Genomic DNA, 11623 nt, shown 5'->3' with positions numbered 1-11623 from the left:
TGATTTTGCACTTTTTCTTCTTTCTTTTGTAACCGGGTTGAGTCCCTTGCTCTGTAATGAAAATTGTTATGGACATGGTATTTGAAAACTTTCTCTTGAGTCCAGTGTTATGTCGGTTTTTTGGTTTGTTTGTACTTGTTCTTTTTGAATGATTGCTTTCTTTCCTTCACGTGTTATTTCGGTTTTTTAGTTGGTCAATCTATGCTTACTAGCCAACCACTCTTCAGACGATATAATTACTTCGGCTGATGAGTATAAAGAGTTTAATCTAGCCAACCACTCTTCAGCCGAGGTCGTTACTTCGGTTGAGGAGTACAGATGGTTTAGACCAGCCAACCATTCTTCAGCCTTAAACTTACTTCGGCTGAAACAAGAGTTGGTTTAATCCAGCCAACCTTGCTTCAGCCTTAAACTTGCTTCGACTGAAGAGTAACAAGAGTTGGTTTAATCTAGCCAACCTCTAAGTTGGTTTTTCCAGCCAACTTAGAATAGATTGTTTGGTTTTTCCGACCAAAACGTCCTGCAGCCTGGATCCTTATCCTGGGCTTAGGAGGGGTGTTGGTTTAATCCAGCCAACCTCTCTTTGGCCTTAAACTTACTTTGGCTGAAGAGTAACAAGAGTTGGTTTAATCCAGCCAACCTCTAAGTTGGTTTTTCCAGCCAACTTAGAATAGATTGTTTGGTTATTCCGACCAAACGTCCTGCAGCCTGGATCCTTATCCTGGGCTTAGGAGGGGTGTTGGTTTAATCCAGCCAACCTCTCTTCAGCCTTAAACTTACTTTGGCTGAAGAGTAACAAGAGTTGGTTTAATCCAGCCAACCTCTAAGTTGGTTTTTCCAGCCAACTTAGAATAGATTGTTTGGTTATTCCGACCAAACGTCCTGCAGCTTGGATCCTTATCCTGGGCTTAGGAGGGGTGTTGGTTTAATCCAGCAAACTTCTAAGTTGGTTTTTCCAGCCAACTTAGAATAGATTGTTTGGTTATTCCAACCAAACGTCCTGCAGCCTGGATCCTTATCCTGGGCTTAAGAGGGGTGTTGGTTTAATCCAGCCAACCTCTCTTTAGCCTTAAACTTACTTCGGCTGAAGAGTAACAAGAGTTGGTTTAATCTTGCCAATCTCTAAGTTGGTTTTTCCAGCCAACTTAGAATAGATTGTTTTTTCCTAACTCACTAATACAATCTCATGCAAAAAACAACTGTGTTGAAAAGAATTGACGTTGTTTTATTGAGAGAAAGGAGATTTACACATACTTGTAAAAAAAAAAAAAAAACTAAAAATAAAATATCTTGAGATTGGCGGTGTTCCATGGTCTGGGAATTGTCTTGCCGTCCTCGTTTTCTAAGTGGTATGCCCCTTTGCCTGCTAACCCAACCACTTTGTAAGGACCTTCCCAATTTGGCCCTAACTTGCCATCTCCTGGTATCAAGGTGTTCCCCATCACTTTGCGCAGTACCCAATCTCCGATCTTGAATTGTCTTGGATGCACCGTTTTGTTGTATTTCCTGGATAACTCTTGTTGATATGAGGCAATGTGAACCAGTGCTCTTTCTATTCTTTCCTCCGCAAGGTCGAGTTCCAAAGTTATGGCTTCGCTATTCAAGGCAGGATCAAAATTTTCGCTTCGAATTGTGGGGAGACCAACTTTCAGTGGGATTACTGCTTCCATGCCATAAGCTAAGGAAAATGGTGTTTCTCCAGTTGATCGTCGTGGTGTAGTACGGTAAGCCCATAAAACATGAGGAAGTTCTTCCACCCATTTGCCTTTGGCTTTCTCCAACCTTTTCTTCAACCCATCCAAGACTACCTTGTTTGAAGCTTCTGCCTGTCCATTTGCTTGGGGATATGTCGGTGTAGAATTATAGAACTCTATCTTGTATTCTTCACAAAAGCCTCTGAAGATTCTGCCGTCGAACTGAGTGCCATTGTCTGAAATTAGGGCTTTTGGTATGCCAAACCGAGTGATGATGTTTTGCCAGACGAACATCTTCACATCTTTTTCCTTGATTGATGCCAATGCTTCTGATTCCACCCACTTTGTGAAGTAGTCTGTTGCTGCGAGAAAGAACTTCCTGTTTCCGGGTGCTGTTGGAAGTGGTCCTACTATGTCCAAGCCCCATATTGCGAAAGGCCATGGGCTAGTCAATGGTAGGAGTTCTCTAGTTGGTTGGTGTATTTGGTGTGCGAATTTCTGACATTTCTCGCACTTCTTCACATATTTCTCCGAGTCTGCCTGCATGTATGGCCACCAGTATCCTTGCGAAATGGCCCTGTAAGCTAGCGATCTTCCATCTTGATAGCTTCCGCACACCCCTTCGTGTATTTCGAACAAGAATGCTTCCACTTTACTGGGATGAACACACTTTAGGTAAGGTCCTGAGAATGACTTTTTGTATAATGCCAAAGATGGGGAGAGCCAAAATCGCTGCGACTTCGCTCTTATTCTGTTGGCTTCTTTTTTCTCTTTTGGTAAGATGCCATCTTTTAAGAACAGGATGATGGGATCCATCCAAGAGGGCCTAGTTCTGCGCAACATACCTCTTCTGCTTCGGGGTCTTCAATGCTTGGTCTAGGTAGGTAGTCGATCAGTAGTGGATGAGGGATGGAGGTGTCTGCCATTGAGGTGATGCCTGCTAGTTCGTCTGCTCTGCTGTTTTCCTCCCTGCCAATTTGTTCTATCCTTACTACTTCGAATTTTTTGATTTCTATTCTGACCAATTCTTGGTACTTGGCCATCATGTCATCCTTTGCTTCATAGTCGCCAGAAATTTGGTTTACCACCAGCTGTGAGTCGCTGTAGATCATTAGTTCGGTGGCCTTCATATGGAATGCTGATTTGAGGCCTTCCAGAAGTGCTTCATACTCTGCTTCGTTGTTTGATGCTGGGAAGCCAAGGTTGATTGCCTACTCCACTACTAGGCCGTTTGGAGAGATGAGGACTATGCCAAGCCCTGCTCCATGCCGGTTGGATGCTCCATCCACGAAGAGCTTCCATATCTCTCCAACGAACAACTTCCAGCAAGTGGAGGGATCAGAAGATGCTTTGGGGTCTTCTATGTTGCTGGTGTCCTCTTCAAGGTTCATGCCTGCTGTCTGCCCCTCGCTATCTGATTGTACCAAATCTTTATTTGTTGGTGCGTCTTGGTTTGGTGTAGCTTGGTTTGCTTCTTCCTTGTTGTCTTCAGTCCGGTTTGCCTTGGAGTTTGATTGAGCACCTTCTGCTAGGGGTTGCGCTATTCCGGCGTCCACTTCCATCCCTAGTTCGGTTTTGTCAGTTAGGTCGACTGGGCAGATATGATGACTTCCAGGAGTAAACTCTGCGACGAAGTCAGCCAAAGATTGGGCCTTTACTGCGGTTCTAGGTTGGAACTTGATGTTGAATTGCCCCAATTCTACTGCCCACTTCAAGATTTGCCCAGAAAAGTTTGCCCTCTCAAACAAAGCTTTTAGTGGAAAAGCTGTGAGGACAACTATGGCGTGGGCGTGAAAAGTAGTGTGCCAATTTCCTAGAGGCCATCATTAAGGCCAATGCAAGTTTTTCCAGTGGCAAGTACCTTGTTTCGGCTCCCAGCAATGTCTTGCTGACATAATAGATGGGCAGATGTTGAATTCCTTTTGCACGGACCAACACTACGCTAATTGCGTACTGAGAGACTGCCAGGTATAGGAAGAGTTCTTCTCTTGGTAATGGGGTGACCAGCAATGGTGGAGAGGACATGTATTCTTTCAAGCTTTCTAGAGCTTGGTCGCATTCTTCGTCCCATTCAAACTTGGCTTTTAAAGCTTGAAAGAATGGTCGTAGTCTGTCTGACGACCGGCTTATGAACCGATTGAGTGCGGCTGCCATACTGGTGAGATGCTGCACTTCTTTCACTGAGTTTGGTCTCTCCAAATCCTGGATTGCTTTGATCTGAGAGGGGTCTGCTTCTATACCCCGGTTGGTAACAAGAAAGCCCAGGAATTTGCCAGACCCTAATCCTAATGCACATTTGGACGCATTGAGGCGCAACTTGTGCTTCTTTAGGATCTCAAACATCTCTCCTAGGTCCTTGAGATGGTCATTCTCATCCTTGCTTTTGACCACCATGTCATCGATGTAAGCCTCCATCGTTCTTCCTAACAATGGCTCAAACATCTTGGTGACCATTCGTTGGAATGTTGCCACTGCGTTCTTCAGGCCAAAGGGCATGACCTTGTAACAGTATAGTCCTCTAGGTGTTGTAAAGGATGTGACCTCCTAGTCTGGTTCATGCATGGCGATTTGGTGGTAGCCTCTGTATGCATCCAGAAAGCTAAGTCAGTTGTGCCCCACCGTTAAGTCTACCAGTTGATCTATCCGTAGTAGAGGAAAGCTGTCTTTCGGGCACGCCTTGTTGACTGTTTTATAGTCGACGCAGACACGCCATTTGCCATTCTTTTTTGGCACTACGACTGTGTTGGAAATCCATCTTGGGTAGTGCACTTCTCTAATTGCTCCTGCCTCCAGCAAGTTACCTACTTCTTCCGCCACTATCTCGGCGTGGTGAAGTGCCGATCTGCGTGTGTGTTGGATGATTGGTCTGGCGGATGGGTGGACATTAAGTTGGTGACAGATGAAGTTTGGATCAATGCCTGGCATGTCGTAGGGCATCCAGGCGAACACTTCGATGTTAGAGGTTAAGAATTCCAAGACCTCTAATCTCTCAGTGCTGGACAACGACGAACCGAGCAAAAAGAACTTATCCGGGTTCTCTTCATCTATTCTTACCTCTACCAAGTCTTCCACTGCTTTCTGATTAGCTGCTTTGCCTACATCTGCGAACAGTTCATTACTCTCAGGTTCTTCCACCGAATGAACGTATCCTTTGGCAGCGCGGCTGCCATTTACCGTGACAAAGCATTGCTTGGACATAATTTGATCTTCATAGACCTCTTCAATTACACCAGTGTCGTTTGGGAATCGCATTACTTGGTGGTAGGATGACGCCACCGATCGCATGGCATGCAGCCATGTTCTGCCCAAGATGATGTTGTAAGTGGAGGGGACCTTCAATACCCAAAACTCCACTTGTTTCGTCATGCTCCCTGCTCTGATTGGAAGAATTATTTTGCCGACGGGCCATTCTGGCATGGAGTTGAACCCAATTAGGGGAGATACGGCAGGTGCCAAGTCTTTGTCTTGTAGCTTCAATTGTTTAAATGTTTCATAGTACATGATTTCACATGAACTACCCTGGTCAATCAGAATCCGCTTGACGTCAAAATCCTTGACTCGGAGAGTGACGACCAGGGCATCATTGTGAGGGCAATATATCCGTTCTAAGTCTTTATCCGAAAAAGACATGACGTTCGTTACCTCTGTCTTCCCCTTCTTGATGGCAGGTTGGGCACTTAGCACCTCTCTTAAGTGTTCAGCCTTTTTGATTTATCCCCTAAGCTCGCAGACACGCTCAGGTTCAAAGACTCCATGTATCACATTGATAACGCCTTGAGGTGGGGCGTCGATCGGCATTCCGTTGGGGTGGTTATGGTCCTGGGGTGCTGGTTGGGCCCTTCCTTCAATGTATTTATCCAGGTGACCTACTGCCACCAACTCCTCTAAGTGCTGTCTCAATGGTGTGCAATTCTCAGTGCGGTGCTCCTTTTCTTTGTGGAAGGTGCACCGCGATCTTTCGTCATAGTCTTTTTGTGTTTCTCCCAACTTAGCTGGCCACTTGACGAAAGGCTCATCTCTTATTTCGCTCAGAATCCGATATATCGGTTTCTTGAACACCGTGGTTATGGCAGTGCGGATTCTCAACTATCTTTTATCTGAGTCTTCTCTGTTATCTCGTCTGCCACGCCCGTTTTTGTTTGGTCGATCTACCGTATTAACCTTTGCTGAGGTCTTTTTTCCTGGTACTGTGGTTGTCCCAGATTTTGCTTTGGCACGTGCGCCATCCTCTTCTACCCTGATGTGCTGATGCACTCTTTCCATCAAGGCTTCTATGGTGAGGGGTGGCGTCATGGTGATCGAGTCCCTTAGTCTGTTCCCGACTGGAAGGCCTCTTTTATACTGTGCAATGGCGAGATTGGTGGGGCAGTCCCCAATCTGATTGAATGTCTCCCAGTAGCGACTATTGTAGGATCTTAGGGTCTCTTTATCGCCCATGTCGATGGAGAGTAACTGGTCGATCTCCACCGGGGTTTTAGTGTTTGTTCAAAACCTTGTTACGAACGCCTCTGCCAATTGCGCCCAAGAGGCTATGCTGCCCTCTGGAAGTTTCTCGAACCAAGTCAAGCTTAGGTCGCCAAGGCTAGATGGGAAGAGTATGCATATTAAGGCCTCGTTTCGCTTGTATACAGCCATGACCTGGCGAAAGTGGCTTAAGTGTGAGTAGGGGTCCGTCTTCCCTTCATATGTAGTGAATTTGGGCTGAAGGAAGCCTGATGGTAGGGGCGCATTTTCAATCGCCGGAACGAACGGCGAAGTGTGTAGCCTCACTAATGCTTTGTCCGCTGGTTCATAGGCAAGGTGCGGTATTGGCATTCCAACCTCGACGCTTCCATGCGTTCGAGGAGCCAACCGCTGTAAAGCAGAAACTCTGTGTGGATCCCGTGCCCTGGCATCCTCCTTGCATCGTGCCTTTTTTTCGAGCACGGTTCGTAAGTCGGATGATCTGGGTAACTCCGTTTGTCTAGATCTGGTTTGGTGCGTATGAGAGGGCCAATACGTGCTTCCTTTAGTGTATGATCTTTCAAATCTCGTCCTCTCAGACCTGGAGTGACGAGTTCTGGAAGACCTGGATTGAGTATCGCCTGTCCTGAGGCTTCTGCTTTCTCCTTGTGAGGGTGTGGTATTTCTACTACGATTTTCTGAGTGGCGAGGGGGCGTCTTGTTTTTGCGCCCCTCTCCTGTCGCCACTTCTTTCATCTTCATCTGGCGCTTCAAGGCCTCTATGTCCGCCGCCATCTTCCTTATTAATTCATCTTGTTCTTTCACGCGGTCCTCCAGAACTTGAGGATCAACCCTCCGCCTTTGCCTGTCAGGACTTTGTGAACGAGAGTGATGGGGGCTGTGAGTCCGCCTTCCCCTAGTATCTCTCCTGGGGTTATGTCGTTGGGACTCCAAGTCCGCCATGGGAGGGATAGAAGGTAATCCTTCACGCCTTGCACCCCCATCTGGAGTTTGCCCGTCGATGGCGGACTGTGGCAATTCTTCAATGTGTGTCATTGTTCCAAGAGGTAAAGCTTGATCAAGAGGTTTTGTCCTGTCTGATTTTCCCACAGACGGCGCCAATTGTACGGGAAAGAAATAAACCTTCTCGTATAATCCTGTTGATCAAGTCTGCACTCATCTGTATGTCGTCGCTTTATCACCTGAAAACGCAAACGTGAGCTAGCCGGCGGGTGTGTGCCGGAAACCTCTCCGATGCCTAAGTCAGTAAGCTTGACAAATAGACAAAAGCTCTGTGTATTCAGAAAGCAAAGTTGTGTGTTACCTCTCCAAAGGTGATGATTGTGAGCTTTTATAGGTTTCGTGTGGCATAATCCTAGTAGGACTTCTACTCCTCCATGCAGAGTCCTCCTAGGATTCATACTCCTGAAAGATAATGCTTATCCTTCAACACCCCCCTCACTGCTTAAAACAAGTGAGATGGTTTTTACCATGGCCGAACTCCAACATGACTGAAGTAATCATGGCTATGCTGAGCTGTAGAGAAGGCCTAACTATACTTAGTTCGGTCTTCCTTTCGCTATGTCTTATCTCGGTTCTCTCATGTACAAACCATGGTGTGTTTAGACCGAGCTTTCGATTAACAAGGTTCTGACCGTTCTAACCACAATACGCCATGACCGGACTAACTCTGAAACCGGCCTAACTCCAAGTCACTTCTGGACCGGAGTAACATTACATTTATCTCGGGCCGGAGTAATTCTGTACCTCTCTTGGGCCGGAATAACTTTACGGCCTTTTTACTCAGCCCTTCGTATTGTGGGCCATAATGACCATCTCCCAGCTCGGCCCAATTTTCACAAAAATTACCCTCTCAGTTCTGTACTGATGAGAGTTGGTGAAAAATTCTCCTAGTCCATGCCTTTGTCACTGAACAACGTTCTTCAAGCCAAAATGTTTCAATAGATGAACATATAGTTATGTTGGCTCCTTTTAAGCATTTGGAACAAAGCATGCATAAGGGACGTCAACATAAAAAATGATGTCAAAGAAATAAAATTCCAAATATAGATAAAAGAAACAACAAAGACAATGGATAAAGAACATGGTGTAATTACCACAAACGGGATAAGCCAGGAAATTCCAGCTCCACTTTGTCGAGCAGCTATTGTAGTTGGGTCTTCGAAAGATGGGATCCAAAAGAAACCTTCTGTCAGCAGTCCCCTTGAGTAAAGATGATGTGAAAAATCAGCAATAAACTATTTATCCTGCATTTAAAAAAAAAATAAAAAATTCCATCAACATTGTTTAAAAGCCAAAGATTTAACAACTTCTTAACTACCTCATTTGCCACATTTGAAAGAGCTTGATATAAACCAATCCAGATTGGTATTGTAGCCAAAGTAGGTAAACATCCTTGAAAAATCTAGAAATCCTCTAGATATTGATTTGTGATTATGTATCAATTTTAAGCAGTATATAACAATCTCAATCAAACAATCAAGACAAATCAACACAACGATTTTAACGTGGAAAAAACCACAATTGGACACCTCCAACTGTGATTAAAAAACCACGGGCAACAGCCACAAAACAATCCACTAAGAAGATTTAAAGGAATTACACAGGTATACTCTCAATTACCTAGCGAATCCACGCCTAATTGAACCAGCCTCTATGTGCCTCTTCCAACCCGTCTTCACCTTGAAATTGTCTTTACGATGAGCCACCCCGGAATCCACCAAAGTTTCAGGGTCGAATTCTTCAAAATCCACCAAAGAACAACTCTCTCTTTTGTAGAACAAACAAGACCTTTGATGTAGACTCTTTAAAACATGAGTTGAATACTTAATCAAAATATCAAAGAAAACTCACAAAGTATCCCCAGATATAAACCTTAAGAACCAAAAAGAAGATCTGGAGGAATTAAATAGTTTTGGGAGAAAACCAACTATTTATAGAAAATCCAAAAGTAATCCTAGTTTTGGAAGAAATCCAATTACTTTTGGATATCCTAGTTTTGGAAAAAAATCAACTTCTTAAAGAAATCCTTGTCAAATGGGATTGCCAATAATAAAACCTAACAATCCTGTTAAACACAACATTAAATAGGCCGTCGACATGCATTCGAATCATATAAATTTATGAGCGCCAAGCAGATGTGATAAAATTGATAAAAAGTAAAAAATTGGAATGGAAACATAGAACAAGGAGGGGTTGGGTGGGGAAAGGGACACTGGACTCCAGTTTTAGGAGGGGCACACATAAATGAACACGATGCATAAAAAAACTACAGTGTGTAACAACCCACAACAGCTATCCTATCCCAAGCCACAATTAAATTATAACCTAAAAAGACAGTTTAAAACTTATTCGATCAGGAGGACATCTTACATGAAAGCACAGATAGCCAAACAAATTTTAAGTAAATAGTTCTCACAACTCATGTCAATTATGCTATCTTTTACCGATTCCACAGCAGAAACGTTGCACCAGTTATAGCACCTCTGACTCCGTCTCCGATCCAATTGATCAAGGTATGTTTAACTCTCTTTTCTTTCTCTTTTATCTATAATCTTTGTATATTCACACAAACCCAATTCAATCACTTCATCTTTACAATCAATGGAAGACATACAAAACCAATTTACCTTTATGAATTCTGCTTTTTTTCTTCTTTCTAGCCCTCTTTTGAAAAGTTTAGGTTCAAATGATGTTACTGTATGTTATGATTGACTGATCATTTTTTTGTATAACAGGTGATAGGAATTTTGGGGCGACACTATAAGAAATTTCACTTTTGACGGCTAAATTTTTAGTCACCAAAAGTACAATTTTAGTTGCCAAAAATTTTGCCGAACTAAATATTTTGGTCGTTGGAAGGTTGTCGGGGAAGGAATTGGCTACTAAAAAATACTTAGTCGCCAAAGTCTTATAAATAATATTTTAGTCGCCAAAAATCTTATTTTCCGCTACTATTTGTTGGATGGATTTGTGTTTGCTGCTCAAAGAACCGACATTTGAAGATGAAATGGCACTATGACATGTGATAATCAAAGAAGCGAAGTTCAATGTCTCTCTGGGGAGTTCTTTTCATTGTGTGGAGCCTGGTTGGTTTAGGGTATGCTTTGCAAACATGGATGATGCAATGGTTGAAGTTGCACTTCGAAGAATTCAAACAGTGAACCCAATCACTGCTGAGAGCAAGTTCGATTTTTCCACCGCTGAGTCCCCATTCACCACTATCTTGAACAAGTACTCTTCTCCTTTTGATTTCTCTATTTTTGTTTGGTTTGTTTGGGTTAGAGAGAGAGAGAGAGAGAGAGAGAGGGAGAGGGAGAGGGAGAGGGAGAGGGAGAGACAAACAGACAATCTGTTTTGTCTAAACAGAGAACCATCTGTTTTGTCTAAAATTTTCACACCTTTGGCAACCAAAAAACTAATTTTCGTCGGCAAATGTTAATTAATTTCATAAATCCCTCCAAAATTTGAAATAGTTCCCTCTAAATATTTTAGTTCTTTGGCGACCAAATTTTTAGTCGCCAAAGATAAAAAATAATTTTTTATTTTTCATTCAGTGACTAAATAATTTTACTAGTCAAAACTAACTATTTGGCAACAAAAAAAATTTTAGTCATTGAAAATATATTTTTGGCGACCAAATTTTTAGTCGCCAAAGATAAAAATAATTTTTTATTTTTCATTCAGCGACTAAATAATTTTATTAACCAAAACTAACTACTTGGCGACAAAAAAAAATTTTAGTCGCTGAAAATATATTTTTGGCTACCAAATTATTCGTCGCCAAAGATAAAAAATAAATTTTTATTTTTCATTTAGCGACTAAATGGCTTTAGTAGCAAAAACTTAATATACGGTGACTAAAATAATTTTTTTGTCGCCAATTTGGTATGTTTAGTAACTAAAATTTTTTTAGTCGCCAATAATCAATATATCTTGACTAAAAAAAATTAGTAGCTAAATATTATACTTTTGGCGACAAAAAAATTTTTGGTTGCCAATTTCACAACTTTTGGCGACTAAATTTTTTTGGTAGCCAATTTTAATCACCAAATGTGCATTTTGTTATAGTGCGAGGGTTTACAATTTGCTCAACCCACTTCAAAATTTGAGTGTATTATTCAATTTGCAGTTGCATGAACCTCAGGAAAACAAGCCAAGAAGAGCAGTAGTAGGGCCTGAAAGTGGAAACATTGTTCTTGAGACTTGTATGCTTCATTTATTTAGATCAGTGCATCTGAAAGGAAAAAAAAAAAAAAAATTACAAATACATTTTTTGAGATTTATTTAAAGTACAAATTACTCAATGTGATTTAAAAAAATTGAAAATACCCCTTTGTTAGATTTTTTTATTTGATAGAATTAACTAAAAAAATGAAATTCATAATTACTTTTCTATATAATAATAAAATTACTGAAATTATTAATTGAAACATATTTCTAACATTATTAAAAATTGTTAATTG

Source organism: Camellia sinensis, chromosome 14, assembly GCF_055761805.1.
Source record: "Camellia sinensis isolate YWXY chromosome 14, ASM5576180v1, whole genome shotgun sequence".
NCBI lineage: Eukaryota > Viridiplantae > Streptophyta > Magnoliopsida > Ericales > Theaceae > Camellia > Camellia sinensis.
The sequence above is the reverse complement of the archived record's forward strand: the minus strand, read 5'-3'. Positions refer to the sequence as shown.